We start from the raw sequence: 15891 nt of genomic DNA, 5'->3' as shown, positions 1-15891 counted from the left end.
CAGAGGTAGCAGAGCTCAATCTGTTATTTAACCCCTTGGGCATCTTTGCTAATTCTTTGAATGAAAAGTTTGGTCTCAGTTTAGATTTGCAGGATGTCATAGTATAGGGAGGTGGCACTGTTGGGTTAAAAATGTTCCTCCATATGAATGGTACACAAAAAAGTGTCCGTAAGATGAGTGCCCAGGGGCAATCTATATATTATTATTATTTATTATTAGAGCGCCATTTATTCCATGGTGCTTTACATGTGAGGAGGGGTATACATAATTAAAAACAGGTACAATAATCTTGAACAATACAAGTCACAACTGGTACAGGAGGAGAGAGGACCCTGCCCGCGAAGGCTCACAATCTACAATTTCTATATATCAGTGAAATATGTCTATGGGGTCTTAAATTGCTTATTGCTTGTGTCCATATGGATGGCTGCAAATCAGTGTTGTGTGGTGCATATGATGACATCTACCACTTTTATTTAAAGGCGTATCGGCATTTTGCAGACATTTTTCTTGCACCATCAATTGCATCAATAATAAAAACTTTGCAAAATAGTCACACATGTCAAACAATTTTGGCCAACAGGGTGATTATATTTGTCCCGTGACGCCAGCACCGCCCCCCATCATACTGTATGGAGGACTGTGTGGGGCCCATCATACTGTATGGAGTACTATGTGGAGCCCATTATACTGTATGGAGGACTATGTGGTGCACATTATTCTGTATGGAGGACTATGTGGGGCACATTATACTATATGGAGGACTTTGTGGGGCCCATTATTCTTTATGGAGGACTATGTTGGGCCCATTATACTGTATGGAGGACTATGTTGGGCCCATTATACTGTATGGAGGACTATGTGGGGCCCATTATTCTGTATGGAGGACTATGTTGGGCCCATTATTCTGTATGGAGGACTATGTGGGGCCCATTATTCTGTATGGAGGACTATGTGGGGCCCATTATTCTGTATGGAGGACTATGTGAGGCCATTATACTCTATGGAGTGCTATATGAGGCCATTGTATTGTATGGAGGACTATATGAGGTCATTATACTGTATGGAGCACTATGTAAGGCCATTAGACTGTATGGAGGACTATGTCAGGCCATTATACTGTATGGAAGATTATCATGAAGGTAAGTTTTGCTTGTGCCATTATTTGCTGCTAAATTATCACACTAGTGCATAATGTTTGATACGTTTGGCGCATCTTAATTAAAGAATAACCTTCATTCTTTTTTCATAAATCAATAATATATGTGAAAAAAAGAAACTTTGTAATATATCTTATCAGAGAAATCTGCTTTTTTTTTCTCCTCCAGGACTGTTGATTAATTCCCTAAATTCTCAATTCTAACCTCTGTGTTCAGTGAATATAGATTTTCCCTTACTGAGATAGGCTTATACTGTTCTATGGAGCTTGCAGTAGAATGTCTGTCTCTGCCACTAGCTCTATCTGCCTCATCCTCCTCCCCTCTTCATAGAATTTAAAAGCACCAATGAATACAGAATTTATCCATGACTTTAAAGTTAAAATTCAGTCCAGGAGGAGAAAGAAGCAGACTTCTCTGATCAGAGTTGCTCATTTTCATGTGTACTATTGATTTTTAAAATTAAAACGACGTTTACTCTTTCAGATATTATTACACTTCTGTCTAGAAATATTACTCACTTTTTACGCCACCTCCCTCTACTAAATTGAAATTGCAACTTTTTTTAGACATCCTTTAAAAACATTTACAAGTTATAAATATGCGTCTAAATAGAAAAAATGATAAAAAAAAACCTAATGATAAATTCCCCCTATCATGTCTCTGTGTTTCCAGACTACAATTACTGCGCAGCCTGAATATGAGATCCTGCAGGGGCAGATGCGCATGTCGTTTGTGATCTGGTTACTGTATGATTCTGTGCTAATCTATATCAGTCCTGTGTGAATGCATCCAAATAGTGCCCTGTAATAGTAGTGCTATACTGTGCTATAATAATAAAAGCGTGCAGTGTCCGAATTACAGTATTACACTGTTTTAATAATACTGCTATACACTGCCTATACGTCATTGTTCCATATGGTGCATAGACAATAGTATAGGAGCAATGAACCTTGTTTATTCAGGATTATTGGAGCCTTTGCTGTATATAAAGTATTAAAGACCAGCGTGTGATTAAAGGGAACCTGTCACCAGGAATTCCCAATATAAAGTACGACCATCACCTTTAACCCCTTCATGACCTTGGGATTTTTCGTTTTTCCGTTTTCGTTTTTCACTCCCCTCCTTCCCAGAGCCATAACTTTTTTATTTTTCCGTCAATTTGGCCATGTGAGGGCTTATTTTTTTGGGGACAAGTTGTACTTTTGAACGGCATCATTGGTTTTACCATGTCGTGTACTAGAAAACGGGAAAAAAATTCCAAGTGCGGTGAAATTGCAAAAAAAGTGCAATCCCACACTTGTTTTTTGCTTGGCTATTTTGCTAGGTTCACTAAATGCTAAAACTGACCTGCCATTATGATTCTCTAGGTCATTACGAGTTCATAGACACCTAACATGACTAGGTTATTTTTTACCTAAGTGGTGAAAAAAAATTCCAAACTTTGCTAAAAAAAAAAAAAAAATTGCGCCATTTTCCGATACTCGTAGCGTCTCCATTTTTCATGATCTGGGGTCGGCTGAGGGCTTATTTTTTGCGTGCCGAGCTGGCATTTTTAATGATACCATTTCGGTGCAGATACGTTCTTTTGATCGCCCGTTATTGCATTTTAATGCAATGTCGCGGCGACCAAAAAAACGTAATTCTGGCGTTTCGATTTTTTTTCTCGTTACGCCATTTAGCGATCAGGTTAATGCTTTTTTTTTTATTGATAGATCGGGCGATTCTGAACGCGGCGATACCAAATATGTGTAGGTTTGATTTTTTTTTTATTGATTTATTTTGATTGGGGCGAAAGGGGGGTGATTTAAACTTTTATGTTTTTTTTATTTTTTTTAACTTTTTTTTTTCACTTTTGCCATGCTTCAATAGCCTCCATGGGAGGCTAGAAGCAGGCAGAACTCGATCGGCTCTGCTATGTAGCAGCGATCATAAGATCGCTGCTACACAGCAGAATTGCAGGTGTGCTGTGAGCGCCGACCACAGGGTGGTGCTCACAGCTACCTGCGATCAGTAACCATAGAGGTCTCAAGGACCTCTATGGTTACCTTCCCGATGCATCGCCGACCCCCGATCATGTGACGGGGGTCGGCGATGACGTCATATCCGGCCGCACGGCCGGATGCGGTAGTTAAATGCCGCTGTCTGCGTTTGACAGCGGCATTTAACAGGTTAATAGCGGCGGGTGAATAGCGATTTCACCCGCCGCTATTGTGGGGACATGTCAGCTGTTCAAAACAGCTGACATGTCCCGGCTTTGATGCGGGCTCACCTGACAAAACTGGTGTGACTGATCCAGGTCTGTAGGTCACCTTGCTCGCACCGGCATTTTCATAAATTTTCAATAGGATTGAGATCTGGGCTTCTTGATGGCCGCTCCAAAACATTGACTTTGTTATCCTTGAGCCACCTTGTCATTTTGTCCAGTTAGAAGACCCATTTCCGCCCATGCTGTAACTTCCTGGCTGATGTCTTGAGATGTTGCTTCACTATTGCCACATAATTTTCTTTTCTCACGATTCCATCTATTTTGTGAAGGGTACCAGTCCCTCCTGCAACAAAACAACCTCACAACATGATGCTGCCACCACCGTGTTTCACAGTTGGGATGGTGTTCTTAGGCTTCCAAGCTTCTCCCTTTTTCCTCCAAACATAACGATGGTCATTATGCCCAAAACGTTCAATTTTAGTTTCATCAGACCACAGGACATGTCTCCAAAAATTAAGGTCTTTGTTCCTGTGGGCATTTGCAAACATTAATCTGCCTTTTTATGTTTCTTTTGGAGTAATGGCTTCTTCCTGGCAGAGTGGCCTTTCAGCCCATGTTGATACAGTACTTGTTTCACTGTGGATATCGACACAATTTTACCAGCTTCCGCCATCATCTTCACAAGGTGTTTTGCTTTTGTCCTTGGGTTGATATGCACATGTTGGACCAAAGCACGCTCATCTCTGGGACACAGAACCCGTCTCCTTCCTGAGCGGTATGATGGCTGGACATTCCCATCTTGTTTCCACTTGCCTAGAATTGTTTGTAAAGATGAATGAGGCACCTTCAGGTGTCTTGAAATTGTGCCCAAGGATGAGCCAGACTTGTGCAAGTCCACAATGCTCTTCCTGATATCTTGGCTGATTTCTTGAGATTTTCCCATGATGCTACACAAAGAGGCAGTGTGTTTCAGGTGTGCATTAAAATACATCCACAGGTGTGTCTCTAATTAACTCAGTTCTTTTGGCAACATATCAGAAGCTTCCAAACACATGACATCATCATATGGGCAGTCCAGAATTAAAGGCAGAGTAATCTTAGTGTATGTACACTTTTGACTTTTCAGTAAGTAATAAAAATGCCTTAAACATAAAGTTTTTATTATACCTGGAGATGGCGCTGTCTGGTCTGATGGGCGTCTCTAGTCTTAATACCGCTCCTCCTTTCTTCCTACAATTGCTATTCTCCTGCCCTGCTTCCAGTAGATGGGGCGTCATACGCCATTTACACAGTGTCCCCCAATCTCACTCCTGCACAGTTGTACTCCTCTCTCCCTGCTGAGGAAAGGGCAAAGTAGTGTAGTGCGCGTGTGTCCGCTTTACTTCTGAACTATCTGCGCTTTTTGGCCTTTCCCGGCGAATGTGCATTACAATACTTTGCTATGCTCATGACAGGGAGAGAAAAGTGCGCCTGCATAGGAGCGGGATTGGGGGACACGGGTGCATGTACCAGACCGCACCGTCTATGAGTATAATAAAAGCTCTTTATTTTTTTGCTATGCAGAGAGGACTGGGGATACACATACAGCTTACTAGAATGCTGTAAGATAGGCCTTAAGGGTATGTGCACACGTTCAGGTTTTTTCGCGTTTTTTTTTCGCTATAAAAACTCATTAAAAACGCATACATTATGCATCCTATCATTTAGAATGCATACTGCATGTTTTGTGCACATGGTGCTTTTTTTCCACGAAATAAACGCATTGTGGTAAAAAAAGCAGCATGTTCATTAATTTTGCAGATTTTCTGCGTTTTCCCCGCTGTTCTATGCATTGGGAAAAACCGCAAAAAAAGCACAAAAAACGCGGAAAAAAACGCATGCGGATTTCTGGCAGAAATGTCCGTTTTTTTTGTCAGGAAAATTTCTGCAAGAAATTCTGACGTGTGCACATACCCTTTAGGCTATGTGCACAGGTCAGGATTTCTAGCAGAAATTTTCCTGACAAAAACCGGACATTTCTGCCAGAAATCCGCATGCAGTTTTTTCGCGTTTTTGATGCGTTTTTGACGCGTTTTTTTCCAAATGCATAGAATTGCGGGAAAAACACAGAAAATCCGCAAAATCAATGAACATGCTGCCTTTTTTACCGCAATGTGTTTATTTTGCGGAAAAAAGCGCACCATGTGCACAAAACATGCAGTATGCATTCTAAATGATAGGATGCATGATGTATGCGTTTTTAATGAGTTTTTATAGTGTTTTTATCGCTAAAAAAACGCGAAAAAACCTGAACGTGTGCACATACCCTAAAGGTGGTGGCCGTACTTCATATTGGGAAAACCTGATGAAGGGTTTCCTTTAAGGATAATTTACCACAATAAACAGATTCTACTCCATCTTCATGTCGGCCTCATCCATAAGATTTTTTTGCTTCAATGGTTTGTCCAGGACTTTGATAGTGATGGCCTATCCTTAGGATAAGTCATTGATATTAGATGATTGGGGGTCTACCACCAAGTACCCCAATGATCAGCTGTTCTCATGGAAGTACAGCTCCGTACACGGTGTAGTGGCCTTCTCAGGTACTGCAGCTCAGCTCCCATTAAAGTGAACTGTAAAGTGGACGGATGACGGCAGTGGATGTTATGGAAGGTGGTGGCTTTATACCTTACGTAGAGCACTAGGTAAAGATCCTGAGTCCTTACTTAGTAGACTAACGTTGGCCGTTGTGTATTGGGGTCCCGAACAGACAATTGTCGGACAATTTTGGGCTGATGATCCTTTCGTTCTCCCTGAGATGATTGCCATCAACTTTCTGACAGAAAACACAGGCGTTCTTGTCCGAGTGAGCGCTCCCGTGTATAGGAGAGACGGCCGAGACATCTGCAGGCTGAACCACCATTTGGCCAGCAGTCGTTTAAGGTTTGCGGAGTGCCAGCACAGGGCTAATCTTTGTGGAAGGAACCTTTTCCGCAGTGGTTTCATTTTTAGTAAAGTCAGTCTACACGTAAATGTAAGAACGTGCCATCTTCCCAATGTAAACCGCACCTGAATTCTGTATTCTGCTGACAGACACGTTAGAGGAAGATGGGAACTTACCTTCCCTCCTCATAACTTGGAGGGATCATAATGTCATTATTTATTACTATGTTAGAAGTATATTTCCGTGTAATTCTCCAGCATGGCTTTCTTAGGTTGTCCAGGTGTGATGTATACACAGTTATTACACGTTATTATGTTCCGCTCTGCATTCTTTGCGGTAGGTTACAACTTCCCCAGCGATACACGTGGAGTCATGTAAATGAGTCATTGCACGACATGTCGGTGCTGGACGGGAGCAGACGCTCTCCGCAGATCACGTCTCTGGTCACATTCATTTTTAGCCTGTGACTAATGGATTCTTGTATGAAGTCCACACCCATTGTCTCATTTCACTTTTTTCATTTCTCTATTTCCAAGATTTGAACAGTTATCCATGATGGTCGGCTCTTTGCTGTATCCACACTTCACCTACTATATCAGCTTTATCCAGGCACTTAAAAAAAATATAAGACCCAAGAGTTTATCCAAGACTATTTTTTTTCCCTATGGCCTTAAAAACTAATAGGCAGGTAGGTGCTAGCCATGTGCCTCGTCTGTCCAGCGCCGATCTCTGCCGGCACACAGCGGTAACTGATTGCTCCTGATTCTGCAACTTCCGGTGGCGTCACGTCGACAGAGTGGCGACTACTTTTCCGTTCTGATGACAGGGCGTGACAGCCAGAGTCATGCTGATTGACAGCCTGCTTCCCGCTGCCTAACTGCGGGGAGTCAGCAGCCAATAAGTAAGATGTAAACAGTCACACTTTGTCCACAGAGCAGCCTAGAAGTGGAAGAGCTGCTCTGTTGACATGGAGCAGCTGAATCGCCGGCAGGAGCGGTCAGTGACTGTTCTTTGCCAGTGCTGGGTAGAACAGGCAGGTAGTTAGCCCATAGTAAAAAAAAAAAAAGGTTCTGTATAAAGGTTTTAAATGGAAATTTCTGTGGTTGCGTCAATGTTTCCCACATTGGTTGCTACCCAGACTTTCAAGAAACAAATCTAAATACCTGTGTAAGGCATCCTCTTTCTGCTTTGTGTTATTTCACTTCTGGCCATGAACACATCAGGGATCCTTTCTTCCTGACTGCTCTTCTCCTGCACTAATTAATATATGTCTGCACAGACTGGCACAGGAACAGAGAGAGACATCTAAGCAGATGCTGATTGCAGAAACCCAAAGAAAATGGAAGCAGACGGCCGAAGTAAAATATAACAACCTTTATTTGTAATTAATCAGAAACGTGACATAACCAAGATTAAAAGGTATAATAAAAGAATATAGGACACAGATCCACACCACCCAGGAAACAGGGCAAAAGAGCATCAAAAGTGCAAGTGTAACATAACAATTGTACATATATATATATATATATATATATATATATATATATATATATATATATATATATATATATATATATATATATATATATACACCATAATTGGCATAGCTGGGAAAACCTCTGTGACCTCCATTATAATTTGTGGCTCTTCTCCTATTGTAGGGGTTATATGACAGACAGCATGTTTGTGCACTTTTTATTTTCTTGCGCTTTTTTTTGGCACTTTGGCAAAGAAAGTAACATTCTCATGCCATCTCTAGAAAAAAAAAATGTGCACAGTGTCGCATAGGATAAATGGTGGGCAGATCTGCTTGAATTATGTTACGGTATTGACACTACTACTATTTGGCGCACATTTCTTTATAAGCACAGGAGTGACATAGCATCATGGCCGCTACTATGAAGGCACTTTATGGCCTGGCACTACCTTATGACCAGGGATAGTTTTCAGGGGATTCGGGTGGGTCTATTCTCTAGGGCTCATGCTTATATTGCATGGTATTTAATGTAAAAAAGGAGGATGAAGACCCCCGTACACTTTAGATAGATGTGTGGTGTGACCGCTCCTGCGCTCTCTATGGGAAAACCTCTGTCCTGTCTCCGGTGGCGGCTTATCTGGTAGAAAACAGTCCTTTGATGCTTCTATACACATCAGGCTGTCGATAATGGCGGGTTTGGCCGACAGTAGTCTAATGTGTATGGGGGGTCTTAAGCGTCTGCTGCTGCTTTAGAGATCCCATGGAAATCAGCAGGATCCAGGACAATAATGGAAAGTGTATGGACAGCATAAGAAGACCTGAACAGTAGTCAGAGCTGAGATTTCAGTTGCAGCTGCTCCATAGAAAACAAAGTTCCCTTATCCGACGTATTTCCTTGACGTAAGTGGCCTTCTCATTGTAGATAGCACTTTTTCTAGCCGTCGCAGTGCATGCTGGGTAGTGGTGCTGATACGGCTGCTGTACAGAACTGTCTGTGGATAAGCTGTGGACAGCTGTTATCTGTACAGGAAACATGGTGGGAGCCTCACCTAATATTTATAGAAGATTTTCCCATCAGTACAGTTCTTTGTCCTTGGAATCTTCTGCTTCTTTGCTCCATAACACATGTAATTACCATCCTCCATTCCCATAGCTCTGGGTTCTGTATTTCCGGTCCGAGTGCTATCTGACAAGACATCGGAGTGCACTCAGACCTATGTTACTCTATGGGGCCGTGCACATGTCCGATTCTATCCTCAGACAGAACCTGTCCGAGGTAAAAAAAAAAAAATCGTATCCTGCCCGAGTTTGTTCAGATATTCCGATCGTTCTCGGCCATGCAAGTCAATGAGTGCGTGGTAACCATCGGCTGCACTCGGGTGACATCTGAGTGCAGTCCAATTTCCACGCACTGCTAGCATGGACAAGATGGAGATTTTGACAGCTTCTTTTGTATATAAGGCCAAACCTGCCAACTCCCCTCCAGATGTGCCAGCGTGCTCCATGCCGTCAGCGTGTCATCATTCCAGGGTGTACAGTAACACGGCGGCGAATAATGGGTGTAGTTCAGATAATGTCCCAGCACAGAGACAGGAACAAGAGCCAAGATTTTATTGAAACCAGACAGATGTCTTCCAGTACAAACCGTGGAAGGAAACATAAGCACGAAAAGAGGAAAAAGTAAAAATAACTGAAGAGTCAGAGAGCGGAGGAGCACGCGTGCGGCTCTGCGGGGCGGTAAAAGACTTACTTGGTGGCTACTGATAGAAGGCGGTAGTCTTGTGGTACATCAATACCAACAGCCATCGGGAGATGGCGCTGCCCTTTGTTCTGTCTTATGGGATGGGGGTGTCCTAAAGAGTAAAATGGGAATACTGAAAATATAAGGCGTTACAGCACCAATATTTTGTGCATGAGGGGAGTAGGTTCCTGTTGAAATTCATGATGACTATCCCTCTCCCCCAATATCTAACTTCTAGAGACAGTTTGGAAGCATCTAGCAAGTCATTTTGCTGTGCATAATTAGAGTCTGATGGGATCCGGTGCAAAATTTGGACCTTGCCCCCCAACAGTATATTGGTCAGATGTGGTATTCTAGATCCTATAAAGACAGATGTCTTGGTCCCCCTTCATCACCATGTAGTAATGTCCCCATTCTGGCATCTTCCTGTAATAATGTCCCCACCCTGGCCTCTTTCTGTAATAATGTCCCCATTCTTGCCTCTTCCTGTAATAATGTCCCACCTCCTGGCCTCTTCCTGTAATGATGTCCCACCTCCTGGCCTCTTCCTGTAATAATGTCCCCATCCTGTCATCTTCCTGTAATAATGTCCCCATCATTGCCTCTCCCTGTAATAATTTCCCCATCCTGGCATCTTCCTGTAATAATGTCCCCATTCTGCATCTTCCTGTAATAATGTTCCCATCCTGGCCTGTTCCTCTAATAATGTCCCACCTCCTGGCCTCTTCCTGTAATAATGTCCCACCTCCTGGCCTCTTCCTGTAATAATGTCCCCATCCTGTCATCTTCCTGTAATAACGTCCCCATCCTGGCATCTTCCTGTAATAACGTCCCCATCCTGGCATCTTCCTGTAATAATGTCCCCATCCTGTCATCTTCCTGTAATAATGTCCCCATCATGGCCTCTCCCTGTAATAATGTCCCCATCCTGGCATCTTCCTGTAATAATGTTCCCATCCTGGCCTCTTCCTGTAATAATGTCCCCATTCTGGCCTCTTCCTGTAATAATGTCCCCATTCTGGCCTCTTCCTGTAATAATGTCCCCATTCTGGCCTCTTCCTGTAATAATGTCCCACCTCCTGGCCTCTTCCTGTAATAACGTCCCCATCCTGGCATCTTCCTGTAATAATGTCCCCATTCTGGCATCTTCCTGTAATAATGTTCCCATCCTGGCCTCTTCCTGTAATAATGTCCCCATTCTGGCCTCTTCCTGTAATAATGTCCCCATTCTGGCCTCTTCCTGTAATAATGTCCCCATTCTGGCATCTTCCTGTAATAATGTCCCCATTCTGGCATCTTCCTGTAATAACGTTCCCATCCTGGCCTCTACCTGTAATAATGTCCCCATCCTGGCCTCTCCCTGTAATAATGTCCTCATCCTGGCATCTTCCTGTAATAATATTCCCATTCTGGACTCTCCCTGTGATAATGTCCCCATCCTGCCCTCTTCCTGTGATAATGTCCCCATCCTGGCATCTTCCTGTAATAATGTTCCCATTCTGGCCTCTCTCTGTGATAATGTCCTCATCCTGCCCTCTTCCTGTGATAATGTTCCCATTCTGGTCTCTTCCTGTAATAATGTTCATTCTTCTCTGGAGGATTTCTACAAGACTTTGGAGGTGTCTCTTGGAGCTTTTCCTCATTCATCTGGAAAAGCATTTAGTGTGGTCAGACACTGATGTTGGGGAGATGACAGGCTCATAATGTGCTTTCCAGTTTATTACAAAAGTGTGGGATGTTGGATGTCCCACCTCCTGGCCTCTTCCTGTAATAATGTCCCCATCCTGGCCTCTCCCTGTACTAATGTCCCCATCCTGGCCTCTCCCTGTAATAATGTCCGCATCCTGGCCTCTCCCTGTAGTAATATCCCCATCCTGGCCTCTTCATGTAATAATGTCCCACCTCCTGGCCTCTTCCTGTAATAATGTCCCCATCCTGGCCTCTCCCTGTAATAATGTCCCCATCCTGGCCTCTCCCTGTAATAATGTCCCCATCCTGGCATCTTCCTGTAATAATGTTCCCATTCTGGCCTCTCCCTGTAATAATGTCCCCATCCTGGCCTCTCCCTGTAATAATGTCCCCATCCTGGCATCTTCCTGTAATAATATTCCCATTTTGGACTCTTCCTGTGATAATGTCCCCATCCTGCCCTCTTCCTGTGATAATGTCCTCATCCTGGCCTCTCCCTGTAATAATGTCCCCACCCTGGCCTCTCCCTGTAATAATGTCCCCACCCTGGCCTCTCCCTGTAATAATGTTCCCATCCTGGCCTCTTCCTGTAATAATGTCCCCACCCTGGCCTCTCCCTGTAATAATGTCCCCACCCTGGCATCTTCCTGTAATAATGTTCCCATTCTGGCCTCATGTTCACTCTTCTCTGGAGGATTTCTACAAGATTTTGGAGGTGTCTCTTGGAGCTTTTCCTCATTCATCCGGAAGAGCATTTAGTGTGGTCAGACACTGATGTTGGGGAGATGACAGGCTCATAATGTGCTTTCCAGTTTATTACAAAAGTGTTGGATGGACTAGAGGTCCGGGCTCTGTGCGGCCGGTCATGTTCTTTCACCAAAGTTCTCCAGCCATTCCTTTATGGACCTAGTGCACAGGGCACAGTCATGGGGAACAGTACTGGACCTTCCCCAAACAGTTGTCACAAAGCTGGAACCTACAATGGTCCACAATGTCTTGTACTAAAGTATTAAGATTTCCTTTTACTAAGAGGCTGATCCCTGAAAATAAGCCCATAGTATTATCCCTCCTCCACCGAACTGTACCACGGGCACAATTTTAGTCTGGCGGGTAACAATATTAGGTGGTTGGAATCGTACCCAGACCCTGGAACCTAAGGGGTCCAGATAATCTCTTTGACACATATTAGAAGACCAATGCTTGTATAGACCTATGATACAGGTGCTTCTCACAAAATTAGAATATCATCAAAAAGTTAATTTATTTCAGTTCTTCAGTACTAAAAGTGAAACTCATATATTATATATAGTCATTACACACAGAGTGATCTATTTCAAGTGTTTATTTCTGTTAATGTTGATGATTATGGCTTACAGCCAATGAAAACCCACAAGTCATTATCTCAGTAAATTAGAATAATTAACAAAAAACACCTGCAAAGGCTTCCTAAGCATTTAAAAAGGTCTCTTAGTCTGTTTCAGTAGGCTCCACAATCATGGGGAAGACTGCTGACTTGACAGATGTCCAGAAGGCAGTCATTGACACACTCCACAAGGAGGGGAAGCCACAAAAGGTCATTGCTAAATAAGCCATCTGTTCACAGAGTGCTGTATCCAAGCATATTAATGGAAAGTTGAGTGGAAGGAAAAAAGTGTGGTAGAAAAAGGTGCACAAGCAACCGGGATAACCGCAGCCTTGAAAGGATTGTTAAGAAAAGGCCATTCCAAAATGTGGGGGAGATTCACAAGGAGTGCACTGCTCCTGGAGACATTGCTGCAAGAGCCACCACACACCGACATATCCAGGACATGGGCTATGTAGTGCAGCAGTAGCACCCTATGCAGTGATGAGGCAGTGACCCAGCAAAGTTCAAAGCAAAAGTCTCTTTAACCCCTTCCCGACCCATGACGCCTATGCGGCGTCATGGAATGATCGCATCCCTGCAGATCGGGTGAAAGGGTTAATTCCTATTTTACCCGATCTGCAGGGAGAGGGGGAGTTGTACTTCAGCCTAGGGGGGGTGGCTTTGCCCCCACGTGGCTACGATCGCTCTGATTGGCTGTTGAAAGTGCAACAGCCAATCAGAGCAATTTGCAATATTTCACCTATGAAAATGGTGAAATATTGCAATCCAGCCATGGCCGATGCTGCAATAGCATCTGCCATGGCTGGAAATCATGTACTGGCCCCCCCCACCGCCCCCGATCTCCTCCCCAGTCGTCCGTTCTGTCAGGTACCCCCCTCCGTCCCCCTGTTCGCTCTCCCGTGCTCCTGTCCGCTCCCCCGTGCTCCTGTCCGCTCCCCCCGTCCTCCGATCCCCCCCCCTGTGCTCCGATCCACCCCCCCCACCACCCCCTCATACTTACCGATCCTCCCGGTGTCCGGCCGTCTCCTCGCTGGGCGCCGCCATCTTGGAAAATGGCGGGCGCATGCTCAGTACGCCCGCCGAATCTGCAGGCTGGCAGATTCGTTACAGGTACATTTTGATCGCTGTGGTAGGTTCTACCACAGCGATCAAAATAAAAAAATAATAAATAAACCCCCCCCCCTTTATCACCCCCATAGGTAGAGACAATAATAAAATAAAGAAAATATTTTTTTTTCTTTTACCACTAGGGTTAGGGTTAGAACTAGGGGTAGGGTTAGGGGTAGGGTTAGGGTTACGGGTAGGGGTAGGGTTATGGCATGTGCACACAGAGCGGATCGGCCGCGGATCCGCAGCGGATCGGCCGCGGATCCGCAGCGGATCGGCCGCGGATCCGCAGCGGATCGGCCGCGGATCGCAGCGGATCCGCAGCGGATCGGCCGCGGATCGCAGCGGATCCGCAGCGGATCGGCCGCGGATCCGCAGCGGATCGGCCGCGGATCCGCAGCGGATCGGCCGCGGATCGCAGCGGATCCGCAGCGGATCGGCCGCGGATCGCAGCGGATCCGCAGCGGATCGGCCGCGGATCCGCAGCGGATCGGCCGCGGATGCGCAGCGGATCGGCCGCGGATCCGCAGTGGATCCGCAGCGGATTGGCCGCGGATCTGCAGCGGATTGGCAGCGGATTGGCCACGGATCCGCAGCGGATTGGCCGCGGATCCGCAGCGGATTGGCCGCGGATCTGCAGCGGATTGGCAGCGGATTGGCCGCGGATCCGCAGCGGATTGGCAGCGGATTGGCCGCGGATCCGCAGCGGATTGGCCGCTGCGAATTCGAAGCAGTTTTCCATCAGGTTTACAGTACCATGTACACCTAAGGAAAACCAAATCTGCTGTGCCCATGGTGCGGAAAATTCCGTGCAGAAACGCTGCATTGTATTTTCCGCAGCATGTCAATTCTTTGTGCGGATTCCGCAGCGGTTTACACCTGTTCCTCAATAGGAATCCGCAGGTGAAATCCGCACAAAAAAACACTGGAAATCTGCTGTAAATCCGCAGGCAAAACGCAGTGCCTTTTACCTGCAGATTTTTCAAAAATCGTGCGGAAAAATCTCACACGAATCCGCAACGTGGGCACATACCCTTAGGGTTAGGGTTGGAATTAGGGCTAGGGTTGGAAATAGGGTTAAGAATAGGCTTGTGGTTAGGGTTACGGATAGGGTTAGGGGTGTGTTGGGGTTAGGGTTGTGATTAGGGTTATGGCTACAGTTGGGATTAGGATTAGGGGTGTGTTGGGGTAAGTGTTGAAGTTAGAATTGAGGGGTTTCCACTGTTTTAGGCACATCAGGGGTCTCCAAACGCAACATGGCGCCACCATTGATTCCAGCCAATCTTGCGTTCAAAAAGTCAAATGGTGCTCCCGCCCTTCCAAGCCCCGACGTGCGCCCAAACAGTGGTTTACCCCCACATTTGGGGTACCAGCGTACTCAGGACAAACTGGGCAACAACTGTTGGGGTCCAATTTCTCCTGTTACCCTTGCAAAAATAAAAAATTACTTGCTAAAACATAATTTTTGAGGAAAGAACAATTATTTTTTATTTTCACGGCTCTGCGTTATAAACTTCTGTGAAGCACTTGGGGGTTGAAAGTGCTCACCACACATCTAGATAAGTTCCTTCGGGGGTCTAGTTTCCAAAATGGGGTCACTTGTGGGGTGTTTCTACTGTTTAGGCACATCAGGGGCTCTGCAAATGCAATGTGACGCCCGCAGACCATTCCATCAAAGTCTGCATTTCAAATGTCACTACTTCCCTTCCGAGCCCTGACGTGTGCCCAAACAGTGGTTTACCCCCACATATGGGGTATCAGCGTACTCACAACAAACTGGGCAACAAATATTGGGGTCCAAATTCTCCTGTTACCCTTGTGAACATAAAAAATTGCTTGCTAAAACATCTTTTTTGAGGAAAGAAAAATGATTTTTTATTTTCACGGCTCTGCGTTGTAAACTTCTGTGAAGCACTTGGGGGTTGAACGTGCTCACCACACATCTAGATAAGTTCCTTGGGGGGTCTAGTTTCCAAAATGGGGTCACTTGTGGGGGGTTTCTACTGTTTAGGCATATCAGGGGCTCTGCAAACGTAACATGATGCCCGCAGACCATTCCATCAAAGTCTGCATTCCAAAACGTCACTACTTCCCTTCCGAGCCCCGGCGTGTGCCCAAACAGTGGTTTACCCCCACATATGGGGTATCAGCGTACTCAGGAGAAACTGGACAACAACTTTTGGGGTCCAATTTCTCCTGTTACTCTTGCAAAAATAAAAAAT

General features: G+C 45.0%; 1 protein-coding gene across 2 annotated transcripts in view; it reads left to right on the top strand.

The window, feature by feature from the left end:
* LOC143805334 (phospholipid-transporting ATPase ID-like) overlaps window positions 1-15891 on the top strand; it is a 159292-nt gene that overhangs the window by 12958 nt on the left and 130443 nt on the right. The gene's annotated exons all lie outside the window — the stretch shown is intronic.

Source organism: Ranitomeya variabilis, chromosome 1 (assembly GCF_051348905.1).
Source record: "Ranitomeya variabilis isolate aRanVar5 chromosome 1, aRanVar5.hap1, whole genome shotgun sequence".
NCBI lineage: Eukaryota > Metazoa > Chordata > Amphibia > Anura > Dendrobatidae > Ranitomeya > Ranitomeya variabilis.
This window is presented reverse-complemented; position numbering and strand designations above follow the sequence as displayed.